Consider the following 25,279-nt stretch of genomic DNA (forward strand, 5'->3'; position numbering starts at 1 on the left):
AATGTTATAAAGAAACAATAATATGTTACAAATAAAAGATTTACTTCTAAACATCTTACTACATGTTTAGAAGTATTTTATGCTTTAAATTTTAAAAACTAATATTTTTCAGCTCTTATTATGTACTATGTATGTAAGACATTATCAGAGATTCTGAATACCTATCTCAGCTCATTTTGGCTCTACTCATGGACTATGTGACCTTGGGCATGGTATCAAATTCTCTGTACCTCTGTTTACTCATCTATAAAATTCTCTGTACCTCTGTTTACTCATCCACCTCATACAATTATTATAAAGATTGATTGTTGTAAAACTTGCAGAATAGTGCGTGACGTATTGCAGGTGGCAGAGCAAGGATTCAAACTCAAGTCTCTATGACTCAAAAAGCCATGCTCTCATGCATTATGAATTCATTTTATTAAATTGCTTACTACTTTTCCTTATAAGTCCACTACCATCTCCTCATGGTGTGTGTCCCCTTTGCACGTAGAGTTTCTAAAAGTCACATTATTATAATGCAAAAAAAAATCAAATGAATGGAAAAATAGGGTCAATACTTCCATCTTACTCTTCTTTAATGTTCTTACCCTTCTTTGTAATCATCTCTCTTCTTAGAAGCTCAAAGTGCTTTATAAACTTTATGTTAATAGCAGATACTCAACTCCCCATGACAAGCAGAAATAAAATATATAAATATATATAGCCCATACATTCTCAAAAGCAAAGTCATTTTTCAAACTGCAGCTTTAGAACATAATCACAGCTTATGTGAGCACAGGAAGGAGGAAGTGGCTAAGTGCACTGTGTAGTAGGGGAGCCATCCGTGGCTCATAATAGCCTTCTGTGCTTACTGGAAGCAGAAATGATTTCCCTTTGGTCTCCCACACTATTTGAAAACTGCTTCAATTTGTTATTTTATTATGAAGGAGTGGTGGCACTACTAAGTACAAGATTACATCTAGTGTCAGTGCTGGTGGCTGGCTGGCTGTCATATTGCACTGGATTCATCAATCTCATACCATTTGGGATCCTTGTGGACGTTCTTCCAGATATATATCGGCAGAGGGGCAGTGTAGTCAAGTGTGTGTGTGGGCTTGTGTGTGAAAATATACATGTGTGTAGAGAAGGGATGTGTGTGTAACCGTGTGTATTTTTAATTTTAAAATTGAATACATTCTGACTTAGCAAGCAAATCATCAGCAGCCTGGCTGCCCAGAAGGCACAACTTCACCAATGTGCAGAATTTTTAACTTTTCTAAGCCCTTTTGGGGATAGTGGTCAAGGTTACACTTAATTCACACTAGTGTATTTTCTCTAATTTCACTAAAATTCACTAGTGCGAATTAAATGTAACCTTGACCATTATCCCCATACAGGCTTTTTCCAGCTACACATTTGGATTTCATAAATACTTTTTGTGGCACTTACCTGCAAACCACCTACCTCTAAATTTTAGAAATTCCCATTTTAGAACATTCCACTTAGAACTTCCCATTTTTTATAACAATATTAACTAGCAATCTAAACTAAGTATAGCTATAGAATACTTTAACTTTGTTTTTTTTTTTTTTTATACTTTACGTTTTAGGGTACATGTGCTCACAGAATACTTTAACTTTGAAATGCCACATGTCAACCACAAAAAAATTCCTTTGTTTTATAACATTTGTTGAATGTTAATTTATCATATTGCAAAATTCAGTTATACCAAAATATAATACTAAATATACTACTGGTTTCAGTGCAAGATGGTGTGTTCATGAGAGAAAAGGTATACTTACTTTTTTTTTTTTTTTTTTTTGAGACAGAGTCTTGCTCTGTCGCCAGGCTGGAGTGCAGTGGCACGATCTTGGCTCACTGCAACCTCCGCCTCCCGGGTTCAAGTGATTCCCCTGCCTCAGCCTCCCAAGTAACTGGAACTACAGGTGTGCACCACCACACCCAGCTAATTTTTTTTTTTTTTTTTTTTTGTATTTTAGAAGAGACGGGGTTTCACCACACATTGGCCAGGATGATTTCAATTTCCTTATCTCATGATCCGCCTGCCTTGGCCTTCCAAAGTGCTGGGATTACAGGCGTGAGCTACTGTGCCTGGCCTATACTTACATTTTTTACAATGCAAATCACTTAGGCAAATAAGAAAGGCGGTCATCTATAAACCAAAAATCTAGGAGAAATTAATAAAGAAAGCAAGAAGGATTTAATTAAGGAAATCAGCTCAAAATATGCTCAGGGAAAGATGGCTGGGAACAAGAAAAGTGAGTGGAAGGTGGTGCTATCAATTGAAATAAAGATACAGAGGAGGAACAGGATGGACTGGTAGTTGGAAATAAATGGTAAGTTTAATTTTGGTCATGTTGCATTTGAGATGTCTGTGAAACATCCACTGAAAATGTTCAGTGGGTGGGGACCAAGATGGCTGACTAGAAGCAGCTATGGTGTGTGGCTCTTACAGAGAGGAATGAAAGAGGTGAATAATACAGAACCTTCAACTGAAACATCCAGTACTTGCACTGGGACTGATCAGGGAAACAGTTTGACCTACAGAGAATGGAGAAAAGAAGGTCAATGACCCACCCAGGAGCAACACAGAGCAACGGGAACCTCCCCTACCCTGGGAAGCAGTTAGTGAATGTGTGACCCCCGGAAACCACACTTCTCCCATGGATTTTTGCAACTCTTGGGTCAGGAGATGCCCTTGTGAACCCACTCCACCAGGGTCTTCAGTCTGACACACAGAACTGTGTGAAGTCCTGGCAGAGAAGCTTTGCAGATTCACAGAGTCCTGGGAGCTTTATATACGTGGGCTCTGGGGTCCCCGGCACATGTGACAGCGACTCAGGCAAGGTGACAAGTTGGACCTCCATACATAGCCCTGAAAAGGGAACTGAATCCAGGGGGCAGAGCAGCATTGGTCTGCAGGCCCCACCTCCACAGTAGCCTACGGGATAAGACCTACTGGCTTGAAATTCCAGCCAGCCCCTGGTGACATTGTTGTACCTACCTGGGACAGGATAGAGTTCCTGCGGGGAGGGGCAGGCCTCCATCTTTATTGTTTGGACAACTTAGCCATTTCAGTCTCTGGGCTTTGGAGAGTCCAAATTGACCAGGGATAGAAGGGATCCCCCAACACAGCACATCTGCTCTACCAAAACATGTCCAGATTGCCTCTTTAACCAATGTATTCCTCCTCACTGGTGGGGCATCCCAACTGGGGCCTCCAGCCACCCCCTCCTGTGTTCTCCAGCCCAACAGAGATTTGAATTCTCCCTGGTATGGAGAGCCCAGAAAGGGGTGGGCCACCATCTTTGCTGTCCTGCAACTTAGTGGTTCCAGCTTCCGGGCTTTGGAGAGCCCAAGCTGACCAGGAGCAGAAGCAGTACCCAAGCAGGACACAGCTACTCTACAAAAAAGTGACTAGACTGCTTCTTGAAGAGTGTACCTAATGCTAATCCTCCTGACTGGGTGAGATCTCCCAAGCAGGGTCTCTAGCCACCTTCTACAAGTGTGTTGGAACTGGCAACAGATCCATACCTCCTGGGACAGAGCTCACAGAGGAAGGGCCATCTTTGCGGTTTCAGAGCCTTCACTGGTGATACCTTCAGATACTGGAAAATCCAAGGCAACCAGGCACTGGAGCAGACCCCCAGAAAATTATAGCAGTCCTATAGAAAAGTGGCCAGACCATTAAAAGGAAAAAAATAAATAAATCCAAAGGTCAGCAACCTCAAAGATTGAAAATGGAGAAGCCCACAATGATGAGAAAGAATCAGTGCAAGAACAGTGAAAACTCAAAAAGCCAGAGTGTCCTCTTTCCTCCAAATGACCACATTACCTCTCCAGCAAGGGTTCAGAACTGCACTGAGGCTGAGATAGCTGAGACGACAGAACTAGGCTTCCAAATGTGTCTAAGAAAATCTTCACTGAGCTAAAGGAACATGTTGTAACTCAACACAAGGAAGCTAAAAATCATGATAAAACATTGCAGGAGCTGACAGTCAAAATAGCCAGTATAGAGAACATAACTGAACTGATTGACAGAGCTAAAAAACATAATAAAAGAATTTCATAATGTAATCATAAGTATTAATAGCAGAATAGACCAAATAGAGGGAAGAATCTCAGAACTTAAAGTTTGGGTTTCTGAAATAACACTGGTAGACAAGAATAGAGAAAGAAATGAAAATGAATAAACAAAACCTCCAAGAAATATAGGATTATGTAAAAAGATCAAATCTACAACTGATTGGTGTACCTGAAAGAGATGGGGAGAATGGAACCAATGTAGAAAACATATTTCAGAATATCATCCATGAGAACTTACCCAACCAAGCTAAACAGGCCAACATTCAAATTCAGGAAATGCAGAGAACCCCAGTAAAATACTCGATGAGAAGATTATCCTCAGGACACATAATCATCAGATTCTCCAAGGTCAAAATACAGGAAAAAATGTTAATGGCAGTCAGAGAGAAGGGCCAGATCACCTACAAAGGGGAGCCCATCAGACTAACAGAGAACCTTTTAGCAGAAACCTTATAAGCCACAAGACATTGGGGGCATTCAACATTGTTAAAGGAAAGAGATTCCAACCCAGAATTTCATATCCATTCAAACTAAGCTTCATAAGAAAAGGGAAATAAGGTCCTTTTCAGACAAGTAAATGCTGAGGGAATTCATCACCACCAGACCTGTCTTATAAGAGCTCCTGAAGGAAGCCTAAATGCAGAAAGGAAAAACTATTACCAGCCACAACAAAAAACACAATGAAGTACACAGAACAGTGACACTATAAATTAACCACATAAACAAGTCTGCAAAATAATTAGCTAGCATCACGATGTCAGGATCAAATCCACACATAACAATACTAACCTGAAATGTAAATGGGCTAAGTGCCTCAATTAAAGATAAAAAAATGGCAAGCTCGATAAAGAACTAAGACCTATCAATATGCTGTCTTCAAGAGACCCATCTCACTCACATGCAGTAACACGGGTAGGCTCAAAATAAAGTGATGCAGGAAAATTTACCAAGCAAATGGACAACAGAAAAAACCAGGGTTGCCATCCCAGTTTTTGACAAAACAGACTTTAAACCAACAAAGATCAAAAAAGACAAAGAAAGGTATTACATAATGGTAAAGGGTTCAATTCAACAAGATGAGCTGGCTATCCTAAATATATATGCACCAACACAGGAGCGCTCAGATTCATAAAGCAAGTTATCAGAGACCTTGAAAGAGACTTAGACTCCCACACAATAATAGTGGAAGACTTTAAAACCCCACTGTGAATATTAGACAGATCATCAAGATAGAAAATTCACAAAGATATTCAGGATCTGAACTCAGCTCTGGATTGAATGGACTTGATAGATATCTAAAGACCTCTCCACTCCAATGCAACAGCATATACATTTTTCTTGTCACCACATGGCACTTACTCTAAAATTGATCACATAATTGGAAGTAAATCACTCCTAAGCAAATGTGAAAGAACTGACATCATAACATTCTCTCAGACCACAGCACAATCAAATTGGAACTCAAGACTAAGAAATACACTCAAAACCACACAATTACATGGAAATTGTATAACCTGCTCCTGAATGACTTTTGGGTAAATAATGAACTTAAGGCAGAAATCAAGAAGTTCCTTGAAACTAATGAGAATAAATATACAATGTGCCAGAATCTCTGGGATACAGCCAAGGCAATGTTAAGAGGGAAATATTTAGCACTAAATACCCACCTCAAAAATCTGGAAGGAACTCAAGTCATCAACCTAACATCAAAACTAAAAGAATGACAGAACCGGGAGCAAACAAATCCCAAAGCTAGCAGAGGATGAGAAATAACTAAGATCAGAGCTGGGCTACAGAGAAATGAAAAACCATTGAAAAGCTCAACAAATCCAGGTGCTGGTTTATTTAAAAATTGATAAAATAGATAGACTGCTAGCTAGACTAATAAAGAAGAAAAGAGAGAAGATTCAAATAACATAATCAGAAATGATAAGGGAGATATTACCCCACAGAAATACAAGCAACGATCAGAGAATACTATAAACACCTCTATTCACATAAATTAGAAAATCTAGAAGAAATTGATAAATTCCTGGACACATGCACCCTCCCAAGACTGAACCAGGAAGAAATTGAATCCCTTAACACACCAATAACAAGTTCTGAAATTGAGGCAATAATAAATAGCTTTCCAACCCAAAAAAGCCCAGGACCAGATGGATTCACAGCTGAATTCTACCAGATGTACTAAGAAAAGCTGGTACCATTCCTACTGAAACAATTCTAAAAAATTGAAAAGGAAGGACTCCACCATAACTCATTCTATGAGGCCAGCATCTTCCTGATACCAAAACCTGGCAGCAATACAACAAAAAAGAAAACTTCCGGCCAATATCCTTGCTAAACATCAATGCAAAAATCTTCAACAAAATACTGGCAAACTGAATCCAGCAGTACATCAAAGAGCTTATCCACCATGATCAAGTAGTGGTGATCATCCCCAGGGTGCAAGATTGGTTCAACATATGTAAATCAATAAATGTGATTCATAACATAAACAGAACTAAAAACAAAAACCACATGATTGTCTCAATAGATGCAGAAAAGGCTTTTGATGAAATTCAACTCCTTCATGTTAAAAACTCTCAATAAACTAGGTATTGAAGGAATATGCCTCAAAATAATAAGAGCCATTTATGACAAACTGACAGCCAACATCATACTGAATGGGCAAAAGCTGGAAACATTGCCCTTGAAAAAGGGCACAAGACAAAGATGCCCTATCTCACCACTCCTATTCAACATAGTATGGAAATTCTATACAGAGCAATCAGACAATAGAAAAAGGGGGGGCATCCAAATAAGAAGAGAGGAAGTCAAACTTATCCCTGTTTGTAGATTACATGATCCTATATCTACAAAAGCCCATTGTCTCAGCCCAAAATCTTCTTAAGCTGATAAGCAACTTCAGCAAACTCTCAGGATACAAAATCAATGTGGAAACATTACGAGCATTCCTATACACCAACAACAGTCAGGCCAATAGCCAAATCACAAAGGAACCAAATTCACAATTGCCACAAAAAGAATAAAACACCTAGGAATACATCTAACAAGGGAAGTGAAAGATCTCTACAAGGAAAACTATAAACCACTACTCAAAGAAATCAGAGCTGACACAAACAAATGGAAAAACTTTCCATGCTCATGGATAGGAAGAATCAATATTGTTAAAATGGCCATACTGCCCAAAGCAATTTACAGATTCAAAGCTATTTCCATAAAACTACCATTGGTGTTCTTCACAGAACTAGAAAAAACTATTTTAACATTCGTATGGAACCAACAAAGAACCCAAGTAGTCAAGGCAGTCCTAAGCAAAAAGAACAAAGCTGGAGGCATCATGCTACTCAACTTCAAACTATACCATAGGACTACAGTGAGCAAAATAGCATGGTACTGGTACAAGAACAGACACATAGACCAGTGGAACAGAAGAGAGAACACAGAAATAAGACTACACACCTACAGCTATCTAATCCTTGACAAACCTGACAAAAACAAGCAATGAGGAAAAGATTTCTTTATTCAATAAAGGGTACTGGTATAACTGGCTAGCCATATGCAGAAAATTGAAACTGGACCCTTTTCTTACACCATATACAGAAATTAACTCAAGAAGGATTAAAGAGTTAAGTGTAAAACCTAAAAATATAAAAACCCTGGAAGACAACCTAGGTAATACCATTCAGGAGATAGGCACGGCCAAAAATTTTATGATGAAGACACCAAAATAATTGCAACAAAAGTAAAAATGGACAAATAGAATCTAATCAAACTAAAGAGCTTCCACATAGCAAAAGAAACTATTAACAGAGTAAATGGACAACCTACAGAATGGGAGAAAACTTCTGCAAACTATGCATCTGACAGAGTTCTAATATCCAGCATATATAAGGAACTTAAACAAATTTACAAGAAAAAAGCAAACAACCCCATTAAAAACTGGACAAAGGACATGAACAGACATGTAAAAGGAGACATGCATGTGGCCAAGAAGTATATGAAAAAAGCTCAGCATCACTGATCGTTAGAGAAGTGCAAATCAAAACCACAATGAGTTACCATCTCACACCAGTCAGAATGGCTATTATTAAAAAATCAAACATTAATAGATGCTGGCAAGGTGGTGGAGAAAAAGCAATGGCTATACACTGTTGGTAGCAGTGTAAATTAGTTCAATTATTGTAAAAGACAGTGTGGCAATTCCTCAGAGACCTAAAGACAGAAATAACATTTGACCCAGCAATCCCATTACTGAGTATATACCCAAAGGAATAGAAATCGTTCTATTATAAACACACACGCATGCATATATTCATTGCAGCACTATATGAAATTGCAAAGATGTGGAATCAACCCAAATGCCCATCAATGATAGACTGGATGAAGAAAATATGGTACATATACACCATGGAATACTATGCAGTCGTGAAAAATAATGAGATCATGTCCTTTGCAGGCACAAGGATGGAACTAGAGGTTGTTATCCTTAGCAAACTAACACAGAAACAGAAACCAAGCACTGCATGTTATCATTTGTAAGTGAGAACTAAATGATGAGAACACATGGACAACACATAGAAGGGAACAACACACACTGGGGCCTCTCAGAGAGTGGAGGGTGGGAGGAGGGAGAGGATCAGGAAAAATAACTAATGGATGCTAGACTTAATACCTGAAGGGTGAAATAATCTGTACGACAAGCCCCCATGACACAACCATTTAAGAAATCTGCACATCCTGCACATGTACCCCTGAACTTAAAATAAAAGTTTTGAATTTCTTTTTTAAAAAAGGAAATGTCCAGACAGCAATTTAAAATACAAATCTGATGCTCAGTGGAAAAATCTTGGCTAAAGTTGAACATCTGGGACTTGGTAGCATAAAGGTAGTTACTAAATGCAAACCATGATATTTCCTAAGAAGAAAGTTGAACCAGGGTGGAACTTTGTGCCATACCAATCTGAAGGGCCCCATGGATGGAATGCCCAAAGGTAACTAGGCAAGAGTGGGCAAAGAGGAACAAGGACGGAGAGAAAAACATGAAGTCCCCAGACCCAAGGGAATATAGCTTTTAAGTCAGAAGCATATAACCGATTGTGACAAATTCAGGAGAGGAATTCTGAAAGACAGAAACAGAGAAACATCTATAGGATTTAGCACATAAGAGTGACTCAGTGTTCTCAACAAGAGCACTTTCAATGGCTTGGTCCCAGGCAGAAGCCAGATTGCAGAGAGCAAAAATGAGAATGAACAACTAACAGGAATTTGTAGGTGGAGATGATTCCTTTGGGAACAGGTGGGTGAGATGTCAAGGCAAACAATAAATCAAATGCTAGTATGCTAGTAGACCAAAATATAAGAAAAATCAAGGATTTCTTTTCAATTTTTTTATTTTGATAAAATACACATAAAATTTACCATCTTAACCATTTTTAAGTGCACAATTCAGTGGTATTAAGTACATTCATATCATTGTGCAAATATCACCAGTATCCATCTGCAGAACTCTATTTATCTGGCAAAACTGAAATGCTGTACTCATTAAATAATTAAACTTTCCCACTTCTTTAAAATCATTAAACTCCCCAATTCTCCCTTCCCCCAGCCCCTGGCAAATAGCATTCTGCTGTCTGTCTCTATGAGTTTGACTACTCTTAGTATCACATGTAAGTGAAATCATATCGTATTTGTCTTTTGTGATTGGCTTATTTCACTTAGCATAATGTCCTCAAAGTTCATTCATGTTGAAGTGTATGTCAGAATCTCCTTTCTTTTTAAGGATAAATGATATTCCATTGTATGTACATGCCACATTTTGCTTATCCGTTCATCTCTTGATGGATACTTGTATTGCTTTCATGTTTTAGCTATTGCGAAGAATGCTACTGTGAGAATAGATGCACTTTGACACCCTACTTTCCATTCATTTGAGTATATATCCAGAAGTGGGATTACTGGATAATATTTTAATTCTATTTTTAACTTTTAGGGAAACCACCATACTGTTTTCTATAGTGGCTATGTCATTTTACATTCCTACCAACAGAGTACAAGAGTTTCAATTTCTCTGTATTCTCACTAACACATGTTATTTTCTGATGTTTTTGTTTGTTTTATGTTTGTTGTTATAATGGCTATCCTGATGGATGTGAAGTGGTGTCTCAACGAAGTTTTAATTTCTATAATGATTTGTGGTTTTCAGGATCTTTTCAGTGCTTATTGGCCATTTGTATATCTACTTTATAAGAGTATCTATTCAAGTCCATTTTCCATTTTTGAATCAGGTTGCTTGTTTTTTTTTTTGTTGAATTTTAGGAGTTCTCTATATAGGATGGATACTATTCCCTTAGGAGATATGTGATTTACAAGCATTTTCTCCCATTCTGTGCATTGCCTTTCTACTCTGCAAATAGTGTTTTTTGATGCACAAAAGTTTTTAAGTTTCATGTGGCCCAGTTTGTCAGTTTTTTCTTTTGTTGCCTGTGGCTTTGGTATCATATCTAAGAAATCATTGCCAAATCTAATGTTATGAAGCTTTTGCACTATGTTTTCTTCTAAGAGTTTTATAATTTGAGGTCTTACATTTAGGTCTTTGATGCATTTTGAGTTAATTTTTACATATGTTTTAGGTAAAGATTTAACTTCATCATTTTGCATGTTGATATTCAGCTTTCCTAGCATCATTTATTGAAAAGACTGTACTTTCCAAATTTACTAATCTTGGTACCCTTTTCAAAAATTATTTAACCATTGTATTAGTCCCTTCCTGCTTGTATAACAATATAACACAGATTGGATAATTAATAAATAATAGAAATTTATTTCTCACAGTTCTGGAAGCTGAGAAGTCCAAGCCCAAGGGTAATGGCTTACTATCCTTCTAAGATGGCATTTTCTTGCTGCATTCTCATATGACAGAAGGGACAAAAGCTGTGTCCTTACATGGTGGAAGAGCAGAAGAGCAAAAAGGGCAAAAAGGAGCTAGGATTCTCTTTACACCCTCTTTTACAATAGCATTAATCCCATTCACGAGGATTGAGTGTTCATGACTTAATCATTTACCAAAAGCCCGACTCTTAATACTATCACATTAGGTATTACATTCCAGCATATGAATTTGGAAAGGACACATACATCCAAGCCATAGCAATCATACATGAAAAGGTTTATTTCTGGGCTCTCTAATCTATTCCATTGGTCAATATGTGTGTCTTTATGCAAATACCACAATATTTTGATTATTGTAGCTTTATACTAAGTTTTGAAATCAGGAAATGTGAATTCTCCAGCTTTGCTCTTCTCTGTTGGTTATTTAAGGTCCCTTGAAATATAACGTGAATGTGAATTCTAGGGTGGACTTCTGTGTTTCTGCCAAAAAAAAAAAAGTTGTTGTTGGAATTCTGTTAGTTATGTTGAATCGAAATGGTGAAAGTGCCATCCTGGCCCTGTTCATTATCTTAGAGGAAAAACTTTCAATTTGTAACTGTCGAGTATGATGTTCACTGTGGGTTATATAAACATACATATAGCTTTTATTATGTCAAAGTAATTTTCTTTTATTCCTAGCTTGTTGAGTGTTTTTATCGTGAAACTGTGATGAGTTTTGTCAAATGTTTTCTTCTTCACCAATTTAGATCATTGTGGAGATCTTCCCCCTTCATTCAGTTAATGTGGTGTGTTACATTGACTGACTTTCATATTTGAACCATCCTGACATTCAAATTATTAATTTGAATTAATTCCATTTGGCCGTGGTGTATAATACTTTTAATATGCTGCTGAATTCCGTCTGCTAGTATTTTCTTGGGGATTTTTTCATGAATGGTTAAGGGATATTGGTCTATAATAATGTGGGGGTTTTTTGTAATGTCTTTGTCTGGCTTTAGTATCAAGGTGTAATGTTCATGGAATGAATCAAAATGTCTCTCACCTCTTCAATTTTTTAGGATGAAGTTTGAGGAGGATTTGTGTTCATTCTTTAAATGTTTGGTATACTTCACCAATAAAGCCATCATCATCAGGTCCAAGGATTTTCTTTATCAAGAGATGTTTTATTACTAATTTAATCTTACTACTAGTTATAGGTCTATTCAGGTTTTTTATTTCTTCATCATCTAGTCTTGATAGGTTTTGTGTTCCTAGGAATTTTTCCATTTTATCCAGGTTATCTAATTGTTCACATACAATCATTTATAGTACTGTCATAATCCTTTTTATTTCTGTAGAATCGGTAGTAATATTGCACCTTCATTCTGGTTTTAGTAATTTCAGTCTTCTCTTCATTTTCTTGGTCAATCTAGATAAAAGTTTGTTGATTTTGTTGTTCTTTTGGAAGAACCAACTTTTGGTTTTGTGGATTTTCTTTATTGTTTTTCTATTCTCTATTTTATTTATCTTTCTTCTAATTTTTATTTCCTTATTTTTGTTACCCTTGGGTTTAGTTTGTTCTTCTCTTGTTCCTTACATTGTTAAGGTAGGTTGTGGTTTTGAGATCTTCCTCTTTTTCAATACAGACATTTATAGCCACAAATTTCCTCCTTGGCTCTGCTTCGGATGTGTGTCCTACAAATTGTAATATGAGGTACTTTCATTTTCAGTAGTCACTAAGTATTTTCTAATTTTCTTTGTGATTTCTTCTTTGATCCATTGGTTGTTTGAGAGTTTATTGTTTATACACAAATTTGTGGACTTTTCCATTTTTCTTCTGTTATTTACTTCTTACTTTATCTGTTGTAGTCAGAGAACATAATTTGTATGAAATCTACTATTTGAAATCTCTTGATACGTAAATTTATAGTCTAACATATGGCTTATCAAAGAAAATATTCCACATGAAATTTTGTTCTATTTTTCTTGGGTATAGTGTGTACTTCTGTTAGATCTAGTTGGTTTATTGTGTCGTTCAAGTTCTTTATATTCTTATCTTCTCTCTGGTTGTTCTGTCCATTTTTCAGAGTGGGATTTTGAAATGTTTGTCTGCCTGTTTCTCCCTTCAATTCTGTCAATTTTTGTTTCATATATTTTGATGGTCTGTTGTTACTTATGTTAATGTTTGTAATTGTATCTTAAAATCAAGGGTATTTTTTAAATAGATGACAATTTGGACTATGTATACACTGAAAAAGAAGAAGGGGGGAATTTAAAAACTTGACAAAACAAAAGATTTAAGGAGATGAAAAGGTATAAAATCAAGGAACCTAGTGGAGGATTGGCTTTGGAGAGTAGAAGCCACCACATCTCCCAAGACTGGAGTGTTGTGAATCTAGATAGCTTCATGAGGAACATGCATAAATTGAAGGAAATGATGCCTGATTCTATTGCATTTCTACACAAAGTAGTAGAAGAGTTTTTATGGGAATTTTGAGGACAAACTTTCCTTTAAGGTGAATGTTTGGAATAATTATTGAAATTAAAAAGAAAAGTAGCAGATCATGAAAATGCTGGACCATGAAGAGCAGGTTCTACTACTGTTTTTTTAAGGCCCCAGCAGGTGCAACCAACCAAAAATCTTTATCAAAGTTATTAATTGTATGCAATGTAAGTATCCAGGAGAGATGATCTTTTGGCCTGTTGGCCCAGTTATATGTGCTAGTTGTATACATTTGTTCCCCAAATTTGCCAGCCCTCATCTTGGTCCTGGAGAAAAATAATTAACTAATAATGCTGAATATTCAGCTGATGCTGAAGAACATAAATGTGTTATGGCAGTGATGTGCATGCTTATGTGATTTTCTACATGAACACTCAACTCCCCAAATGTAAGAGTGAAGATAATAGAAACTATGGTTTGTAGAGCATGTACAAAAGAAAAACAAGGATGCCAAAAGGGGACTGAGGATGGTAGTGAAGGGATCATTCAGGTAACAGACCGTGAGTCCATGCTACATAAAGAAGGAAATAAAGAGTCTAATAGACTAGAAAGAATCGAAAGTATATGGGCTAGAAGTCTTTATTGCATAGATGAGAAAGTATAGTTTTGTATGAGGGTAAGAGAGGAAGGGAAAGAAGAATGTGGCCAGAAAGTAGGGTACTGGCAGTAGTGTGCTAAAGCCAGATCATACCAGTTTGCAAGAGCTGGTTGATAAACTGTTAGTAGCTTAAAATTTGGTATGTTGGGAGTATTTACACCACAGGAATTGGCAAATGCTACAAATCAGGGCTTTCTGTCTTATTTTTCTCTGGAGAGCAGGTTTACCACCATAATACTAGGTTGATGTTTAATATTTCTAAAGTGAGGCAGTTTTAGAAATGACAACTTCCAGATGTCCATTTGGGAGTCTGTGGCTGAAATAAAGATGAGATTAATATACTTAATAAACTAATGTAACTAACATTTACATGTGCTTTCTATGGGTCAGTCATTATTCCAGTCCCATGCATTAGCTCACTTATTGTTTACAACAGCACTGTGAAGTAGTTATTACCACTATCCTCATTTTACCAGTGACCAAACAGGCATGGCAAGTTAGGTGACTTGCCCAATGTCAAACAGCTGATAAATCATTCATTCATTTGTTATGCAAATATGTATTGACAGACTACAGTAGGCCAGGTACTTTTCTGGATCCTGGAATACAGAAGTAAGCAAGAGAGAATTAAAAAATGTAGTGGGTAGAGAAATAAGAATTCAGCAAAATATATGGTAAGTCAGATGGTGTTATTACTGTGGAGAAAAATAAAGCAGGGAAAAGGCAAGTGGAGTTGAGAGTGGGTTTCAGGATTACATTGAGTGGCAGAGAAGGTCTCACTGAAACATGGCATTTGAGTAAAGATTAGAAGAAGGTAAGGGAGCAAATAAAGTGGATACCTGAGAGAAAATATTCCAGGGAATAGTAATAGCAAGTGCCAGTTCTCTGAAGTAGGAGCATTTTATTTCTACAGAACGGCAAATAAGTATTTATGCTTGATGAACATAATGCCTGTTTTTCCTAAAACAATGCCAAATTATGCATGTTATCCCTTCACAATTATTAGCATGAGCCTTTTACTGTGCAGTTAGAATAATAAAATATATAGTCACCCTATCATTATGGCTAGAGAAGATTATGTAAGAAGAATAGTAAAAGATAAACTCAGAGCAGATGGAGACAGAAAGGGAAACATCTCTTGGACAGCAATGATTCTCATATTTGGCTATATATTATAATAATTTAAATTTGAAGACCTTTTAAAAATCTCAAGTTCCAGGCTTTACCCCAGACCAATGAAATCAAAATCTCTTGGGATGGGACATATGCATCAATATTTGTCAAAAGTTCCCCCAGTTGAGTCCAATATGCAGCCAAGTTGGAAAACTACTGAAATGAGGCATAGTAGGCCATTATAATGACTTTGACTCTTCTCTGAGTAATATGGGAAGCCACTGTAGTCTTTGGAATAGAGGCATAGCATGATGACCTAATTACTATATTTTATAAGGATCACTCTGGTTGCTGTATTGCGAAGAGACTACAGTGAGGCACAAATAGATGCAGGGAAATTAGGAGGCTTTTGCCATAATCCAGGTAAGAGATAATGATGCTCTAAACTAGGATCGTTGCAGTAGAGTTTATGGGAAATGGTCAAAGTCTATGATGTATGTTAAAAGTAGAGCCAATAGGATTTGCTGATGGATTGGATAAAGTGCATAAAAGAAAGAGAAAATCAAGGACAATATTTACGTACAAAATAAGTTCAATGATAGGCAATAACTGTTTCCTAAGGTTATTGCACTATAGTATTAAATGGCTAATATACATAAAACTCCTAGAACAGTGTCTGCCACATAATCAGGTATTCATAAGGTCATCTATTATTATTATATTATATTTCAGAAGATATCACTAAAAGTCATAAAATTGTCTGTTACTTCCTGATCTGTTTTTTCAGGTGGCTAAAAATAGTTTCAATTTTTACCATTAAAAAATGTAGATATACTTCAGGAATATGACTATTGAAATAACATATGTAAGTGCATATCAGCATTTCAAAAGCAATGTGAGACATTTGAAGAGTTTCCTTGAGCAAATGCGAAGCAAATATTAATTTAAAAATTAAAGAGATCTTTTAAATATTTATGTACTCAAATTATAAATCTAGTAAAGATGGCATTTCACCTTATACTAGTTATTTATTAATAATGAGAGCTGTATTTTATTAGCACATTTTTCTTGTAAATTGTGTGCATGTGGTTATATTTGTGCTAAGGTAGAAAAGTGAAATTAATCTAAATAACACTCATTTTATATTCAGCAGTGGAAAAGAAGAAAATTGCATTTACCCACCAATAACTGTTTGTTTGTTTGTTTGTTTGTTTGTTTGTTTGTTTGTTTGTTTATTTGGAGCCTTTATTGCCCGGGCTGGAGTGTATTGGCGTGATTATAGTTCACTGCAACCTCAAACTTCTGGGCTTGAGATTCTCCCAACTCAGCCTCTTGAATAGCTGGGACTACAGGCATACACCACCGTGCTAGCTAATTTTTTATTTTTGTAGAGATGGGGTCTTACTATGTTGTCCAGGCTTGTCTCAATCTCCTGGCCTCAAATGATCCTCCTGCTTCAGCCTCCCAAAATGCGGGATTAGAGATGTGAGCCAACATGCCTGGCCAACTGTTTTTAAGCCATAAAAACTATAGTTGGAACACACCTTAATTACATTTTTAAGAGAAAAATAGGTTAAACTTCATGCAGTAGAATGTTATCTTTTACTATACCTGTGTCAGCTTAATGCTAAATACTATTCTAAAAATAATGTGACATCAGACATGCACATATATGAGAGTATGGTGTTCTTAGAACCAAGCATATGGTATGGATGAGTGAACTTTTTTTGTAAATTAGGAGTTTGAGCAGCAATATTCAATAGCATAAGTATACCTCTTTAAGCATTGTAGTAACTGATACCATGAAATTATAATTTATAATTCTCATTAATTCTTCTTTTGCATACGAAACTTGACATTGATCTTTTGATTGTATATAATGTAAAATTATATATAAAGAAATTCTATGTATTTTTCCTGAACTCCTCTATGGTCACTCCTATCCCTTTGTTTGTACCATTTATGAAATATTGGATTTACAGAACTAAATATTAAACCCTAAATTTATAATTTAACCATGCCCAATAACCAGAATCACCATCTTAGAGAGACTTCACCAGATACATATGCAGACATACACAGATATGGTCTGCAAAAACTTCCCTGGATTATTCTGATATGCTCTAATGATGCTTCATCAAGATGATGGCACTTTGTGACACCCTACCCCAAATAATAACTTTAAATTAATTTTGACTTTGTATAAATATAGTACACAGTAACTAGTATATATTACTTTCATATAGATCTAAGCAGAAGTTATTTTGAACAAAGCAAATTCAGTAGTAACCTTTGTAAGCTAAAGCTATATTATATTCAGATTCAGTTTTAGCTCTTAACATGTAATTCTGAAATCTAAACACCATGTTTCATAAATCCATATCTACTTATGTTCTTCCTAGGTTTTTAGGTGTATTAGAAATGACATTTTTAGTTTTCTTATTATTGAAATTACTGATTTCACTCTTGGTGGCCTCTCTCAACTATAACTAAAACTATAACTGTGCCTAGCTTAAGTTCAAAATGTATGATGACTACAAGAGAAAGATCTTTGAAGGATTTATTAAGTTAAATTATAATAAGATTTTCAACTGGGAAGACCACAAGAACCAAGACAATTTTCAATAAAAAGGAGATAGTTACTTATTTATTTGGTGGTTATTTTAAAAAACAAGGGTGATTTGGTGTTTTGAAATCTATAAATAATCCCAAACATTTCTTTTTCAAATTCAACATCATTTTAAAAAGTCATAGTGTAGTCACCTTTTTGATTTAGAAACATATAAAAACTGAAATTTAACTTTAAACTTAAGTTATAGAAGTAATCCTCCAAAGACTGTTTTCTGCAAAGTCATTTATAAATCAATTGTTCAGAACTTAAAATACATTTTTCCATAAATATGTCTTTTAAAGACATTGCTGAAGTCCCTGGGCAGACTTATAGAAGCCTCTTTAACACAGACTACAGCTAAAATATGAAATGTCCAATAGGAAAGAGGCCTGGAAGTTTCCTTCAAAATGGGGAAAGTGTGTTTTCCTTCCCTTTACATGACTTGCCCCGGGCAAAAATTTTAAGGCAATTTTTCTATTTATCTACCTATTTCGTCATGTCTTCCCTCCAAGTCCTCAAATATAAAACTTTTATTGTGAGAAATCACATGTGGTAGCACTTCTTCATCCCCTCTTGCCTGAGTTTAGGTCTTTTTCCACCTTATAAAACCATCTGTAACCTGGACTCTCATCCCATCCTAATCTCACTTTCCATTTTCTCATTGGCACAAATCTTAGCTGGATATAAGGTTAGATTGATTTGTGCGAGTATGTGACTCACAAATACTATTCTAATTCCTCCAGATGATTTTTCATCTTTTACTGCATTTGTAAACCCCAAAAATATTTTAATAGAGGAATTTCAGAGAGCAAAACAAAAGTAAGTGGAAACAGGCAGATAATATGGGTGAGGATATTTTTGTACCAAAGGACAATCAGTACCCCAAAAGTCAGATCCTCTGTGTTGTTCTGGCTCTTCAGAGATGCCCATCTTTTGTCTCTTATGAACCCTTTGCATTTCTGACATCCAGTTTTTTGAGAATGACCTCTAGCAACACAAAAATGGGAACAAGAGGCTTGAAGTGTCCAGTGTTTGAGTACCTTGGTCTTTTGTAAACCATCTAGTAAGGTAAATGTCTTGTGTAGCCATTTTATAGCTCAAGTCAAAGGTTTGGAATTAATAATTTTACAAGGCTTCCACTTAGCCTTCTTTTTTTGTCATTTTGTTTTGAAAGGCTAGTGTCATTTCTTATAATTCATAGTTAGTGAACCAAAAAGGCTTTTGATATACATATGGACCAAATTTCCATTACTTCATTTTTTAGCTTAAATTGTCATTATCCAATAGTCTTTATTGAACCAGATTTGTGAGGAATCTGTGAAACTTGTTTATTGTAGGTACCCATGACACCACATTGTGAAGGGTATCCTCTAAATGTTTGTAGAATCAGTGACATGCAATTTTTGTTAATTCTCCTCAAGAATAGCAGCTTATCATCTACCGGTTATAGTGTCATCTACCATCATATTTAACCTTTTAAGGACACTGAATCACCAGAGTTATCTGCTTTAATAATGCACATTTTTCGGCAATAAAGTTTGAGGGCAGTGATTTATATTATGGTCCATAGATCTTTGACAGTTTCTAAGCTATTCAGTTGGTGGGCTTGACATCAGTGATTCTCCACTGAAGATCTAGAAAGAAATATGGCAGATATCTATATAAGATATTTAGTTCCCTTTTCCTCACTCTTCAGCAAAAACATAAAAATTTTGTAGTAGTTATAATCAGAGTCTTGTCCTCAAAAATGGAGATGGCTGCAAGTGTAGTCAACACTTCAGTACTTCTTGCTCATTCATGATCTTTGCAGAGAATCTCCTATAGTAAATATGACTTTTCATTAAAAATACTTCAAGAGAATATCTTACCACATACTGAAAGTTTGAAAAGCTTCACTCCTTTAAGAGAAAAATAAATGAATTCAGTTTAGATCAATTTAGTGAATATCTATTAAATATCCACTGTGCCAGGCAAGGTGCTAGGCCCTGGGATTACAAGGGTGAACAAGACAAGATATGCTCATTGTTCTCGAGATCATCTTCAATCCAGTGGGAGAGACAAACACATACATATTTGGTTTTAGCCAAGGTTTGAGATCTATTTTAGAGACAAAGCCAAGTTGGACCAAGTTTTTCTCTCTGTTGCTCTCAAATCACCCTGTTTTGCTTCCCACATTGACTCCTAGCACCTAGAATTACAGTAACTGGCCCATAGGATACTCAGGGAGTGTTGTTAGAAGGAATAAACTTGAGGATTCAGCAAGGGCCTCCTGGAAGAGATAATACATGTCACAAAAAAACTCAGGTGACAAAGACTAGAATGACCTTCCTGGAAGAGGAAACTGTATAAGCAAAACACATTAGATATAAAACAGCATGTTGTAGGGGTGAATTGAGCACATGCAAAAAAAAAATAAATAAAGCAGAATAAGGGTATGCAACTAAAGATATGAGCAAGGGTCAGGTCTTTGTATTCATGACTAAGACAGTGCACTTTATTCTGTCATTGAAAATCATTGAAGTGTTTAAAGCAAGTCACAGGGTAAGATTTGTGTTTTCACAGAAAACTTTGTTAGAAAGTAATGTGATGGCTTCAGGACAGCCTGGCACTCAGATCCTATGTTTGTCATAACCTCGGTCTAAGTACTTGAGCTCAGCCTAAGATGAATGGACATTGAGAGGCTTGAAGTGTATGTAGATACAGTCCATGAAGCAGCGCCTTGACAACCATCGTGAAGTGATTGGGTTACCACATACGCAATGCGACGTGTCATTTACTGCTCAGATCTGGGGATGCTGTGTTCTGGTGTCTGAGAGAGTCTGATGGAGCTCTGCAGCTTTTAGAAACAGCAGGCATTATTATATATAGCTTTCAGAAACCCCTTCCAATCAGCCTCACCCTTTCTGTCAGTTAGAGGGTAAAATCCATGTTTCTTAGCAGTCAGGTTGAGAGAGCAAAAAAAAGAGGGATAAAGACAAACTGAATTCCAGCTACTAATCTCTGAGATGCAGTATATAAATATGCCATATTCACTCTCTTTCATTTGAATCTGCCTTCCTGGGAAGAGACCATATGTCATAAAAAAATTCATAGTTTCTTTTAGATTAATCTTCAGTAAGAAGCCCCAAAATATTAAATCTCAGTGCTCTCACATTTTTCTTCTCCCCTCATAAACAATTCGATTCAATTTGAATTAATATTTATCGAGTGCTAACAAAATGCATGGCAATATAGTGGATGCTGTAATAGAACTGCTACATAAAGGGATAATACTTATGTCCTACTTTAAGAAAAGGAAACAGTCTGTTTTATACAAGACAATAGGAACAATATAGCAATAACAACTATTGCACCACAAGATAGGATCAAAAGTTATTTAATTTAATTCTGTCACCATTTATTAACCATCTACCATATTCAAGGAAACCAATATGTCCTAAACCAAACTTGAGAAGGCTATGTTGAGCAAGACCAGAAAAAGGAATATAGATTTTGTTTGAATAAGAGAATTGTGTCATTTGTAGAGAAATAGATTTGTGCTATACCTCATGTATGAATAAATGGGGCTATTCCTCTCAGCCAGACAGAGGTGAATAGATCCTCATTTATTGATTTATCTGGAGTGTTTTTGTTTGTTTGCTTTTGGTTAAATGACCTTAGAAGTCTTTATACGTTGCTTTATTTTGCCAAATTATGCTACCCAACCTAGCCCAGAATTAGGTAAAATTTGGTTCAGTTGTTTTTCCAAAAACTCCAATAGATAAGAATACAGGCTCTGTCATTGCCTGGATTCAAATCTGGACTCCACCACTTACTAGGTTATTAGATCTCTTTGTCCTGCAGTTTCACCATCTACAAGATGAAGATAATCACTACATTTACATCACATCAATATTGAGAGAATGAAATAAAATAAGACGTGTAAAAACCTTAGTCTGGGACTGGCTTATTGTGTTCAATGAATGTTAGCTATTTTTCTCCTGTAATAATGTGGAAGAAATTAACATATGCATTCCCAAAAGCATATAGAACTATTTTTAGAGCTTTTTTTTTTCATCAAGCCCACATTTTATAAACAGTAGATAGACCAATTGGATCGTGGATAAATAGACAGAAGATTGTAGTGATAGAGAGATAAAATAACACAGGTTGGGTTCCCTGGGAAAGATTGTAAAAAGATGTGCACCCAGGAACTTTGTTGGGAGGGCTCACAGGATCAGCTTCCTTATTCCTATAGCTTCCAGAGTTTTGGAAGCTGATAGCCCTTAACCGAATCACTCCCTAGGGAATGCTCTTGGCTAAAGAAAGCTACCTCACCCAAGGCCATGACCCCTTTACATGAGCAGCCTGAATCCAGTGATTGATGTAGGACAGGGGCCCAGTCTTTTTTTCCTCAGTTTGAGGCAACTCTGAGGAGTTATCCAGAACATCCCATAAAATAGATGAAGGCCTTTGGGTGAAGGCACTGAACTGTAACCTGCTGCTGCCCAATCCTGCTTTCTTCTCTTCCTCAGAGGTATTGATGCTGAGAGTGTGTAATCAAAAATCATGATTTAATGAAACTCATAAGATTTACTGCTTCACCAAGGACATTCTTAAGAAAAACTAGCTTTTTTTTTTTTTTTAATCTTTCTGTGAGTGCCTGTGTCAGAGAAGAATATGAGAATACTAGTATAGCTTGGTTTGGTGCTGACATGATTCCTGATAAGACTCCTGCAGTTTTACCCATCAGAGTTTTGTACCATTTGTGCAAATATCAACCTAGTGAAAAAAGGCAAAAACATGTACTTAGTGCTATTATGAAAATAATTTTGACCTCATGGAGCCCTGAAAATGTCTTGGCCAATGGATTAGAAGTAAATATCCTACATTTATAGTTCTATAAAAGAACATAAAGAAAGTAGTTTAGATTCTTTTAATACACCAAAATCTTATTTTTAAAATGATACCACTTACCATTATTAGAACCGTTATTACCATGATGATTGAAATGAAAGCAGTTAATCTAAATCTTCAAATGTTGGTGACAAAAATATTTTAAGGTTAATTTTTAAAATAACTTGCATAATAGCCAAAAAGTAGAAATAAGTCAAATATCCATCAACTGATGAATACACAAAAAGAGTAGAAATTATCCAGCAATAAAATGAATAAATTACTGATACATGCTACAATGTGGATGAACCTTGGAAACATACTAGGTGAAAGAAGACAGTCACAAAAGACCACATATTGTATGATTCCATTCAAGAGATATCCAGAATAGGCAAATATATAGAGCTAGAAAGTAGACTACTGGTTGCCCGGGGTGGTGGGAGGAGTTAGGAGAAGTGAGGAGTTATTGCTAGTAAAGATGGGCCTTTTCAGAGGGGATGACGAAAATGTTCTAGAGTTGATTTTGGTGATAGTTGTACAACTCCGTGAATAAGGTAAAAACTGAATTGTATACTTTAAAAGATACATTGTATGGTACACAAATTATATTTCAATAAAAGTATTAAAAAACAAATTGGTGCTTTGTGACACACTCGGCATAGATAGAACATTAAATTTCACCCTGGTCTTAAGTAACTATTTCTCATCATATATGTAGGAGCATATGTTGAGAAGTGATTTTTCAGAAAAGTGAGAAGGGAATTTTCTGACTCATTAAAATTGCAAAAAAAACCACATATAATAACAGTAATAACAAGGACTAACTATTATTAAATTAAGTGAGGAGCTGTGCTGTCTGCTTTATATGTGATTCTCCCTGCAATTCCGAGTTAGATGACTCTATTCTCATCGTGTAGATAAGGAAACAGACACTCGAGTTTTCAGGTGCCCCATTAACATTCACTACTACTTTAAAATTCTGCTTGACAAGAATTATGATAGGAGGCAACTCCATTTTTGAATAGGTAAAAAAGCCAACTTTTAAACTTCGGTGTACTTCATTTTAGGTCGAAAGAACTTATACTTTCAATTCCACTCAAAGGTTTCAAGATTCCTAATAGAAGAAGAGTGGTAGGTAGTGTACATGATAGAAGAGGCAGATTTCATCTAATAGTGTACTGTCTAAGAAGATGGATTTGAAACATAAAGAGCTAATAACATCAAAGATTTTCTTTGCTAGGTCATCCTTTATACATTAATTATACAGAAGTGCCGGCTTAAATGGATATTCTTGCTGTAAGAGTGTTTTTTTAAGAGAGGGTTCTTTCCCTTACTCTGCACTTGAGTTGGGAGATATTATCAGAGAGCTATCAGAGAGATAAGTTGATAGAGCAAGACAAAGTTTATTTCATTTGTAGTATAAGCTTATTCATTTACCTGAACAATGAATCATCATTGTATAAGAGACTGTGTCACCATGACAGCTAGGGTAAGATCATCTCTGTCCTGAAGCTGCACTATGGTTTGAAATCAGATATGTATTCATAAAAACTGCTTTAACTTTTAAAATTTATAAGTTTCTCTTATTTGTGCTTCTAATGTATAACATAAAGTAATATAGCCCTACAATCTACTGCTAGATATTCATTTTTAATATCATTCATAAATAAATGTTGCATGATGTATAAAAAAAGAATTTTTCATGTTGCTCTATAACTCCATTAAAGACAACAATCTCCGAATAACTAGGTAGAATAATATGCATTATTTTTCACACTTAAAATATTTTTATTTTTATTTCCTCTAATTTCAAGGGTACTATTTGTTTACTATTTGTATCTGGTCTTGTTGGTGCATACATTTTGCTCAGATAACAATTGGATATTTTTTAACTCTTTAAAATGAAAACATTATTTTAAAATCAAGGTGGAGGGAATAAGATGGGATTGATTAGTTAAATGGGATTGATACTGATACCATGCCTGACTCATTCTCCACATCATTTAATTTAATCCTTCCAATCAGGTGCTAAAATTGTCTCATTTTTCTGTCAATTGCTAACAACTTTTCTGTCTTCCCTGTATAATGAAAAAAATGGAAAACTCTATTTCTTTTCTGTTTGCTTGTGCTTTTTTTCATTCTGCTGCTTTCCTATACTTGTTTCTTGTTTATACCATCACTTTTTTTTTCCTGAGTCACCTGTCCTGACTACTATTTTTCACAGTATCTCCAGTTATCACACGGGTTTTATCCAGTCCTAGGTTTTGCTGCCCTTCTACCCAGCTGTACAGCTGGTTCAAAGCTCACAGCTATGGAAAGTGGATTCTATTTGTTTGGTAGCCTTTTTTTTGGCAGACTTTGCTCTTACTTTATTTCACTTTAGTTCTCTCCTATTACCTAAGCTTTTGAAATAATTTTGTTCTGAGAGTTAATTTGGTTGATTTCCTTCTGTCTTTTGTTTAGTTGTCCTTCACTACTTCCAGTTAAATTTTCCCTTTTCTTTAAATGTCAAACAAATTATTACTTTTCCTTATGAATATAGTCAGTGATCACCAAAGTTGATGCTTATCTTCATTTGATCCAATAAAATAAATATAAGGATCTTATTTAATACACA

General features: G+C 35.8%; 1 protein-coding gene across 11 annotated transcripts in view; it reads left to right on the top strand.

The window, feature by feature from the left end:
* The window catches only part of EPHA6 (EPH receptor A6), a 943,752-nt gene that overhangs the window by 805,361 nt on the left and 113,112 nt on the right, over positions 1–25,279 (top strand). The gene's annotated exons all lie outside the window — the stretch shown is intronic.

This window comes from Pan troglodytes, chromosome 2, assembly GCF_028858775.2.
Source record: "Pan troglodytes isolate AG18354 chromosome 2, NHGRI_mPanTro3-v2.0_pri, whole genome shotgun sequence".
Classification (NCBI taxonomy): domain Eukaryota; kingdom Metazoa; phylum Chordata; class Mammalia; order Primates; family Hominidae; genus Pan; species Pan troglodytes.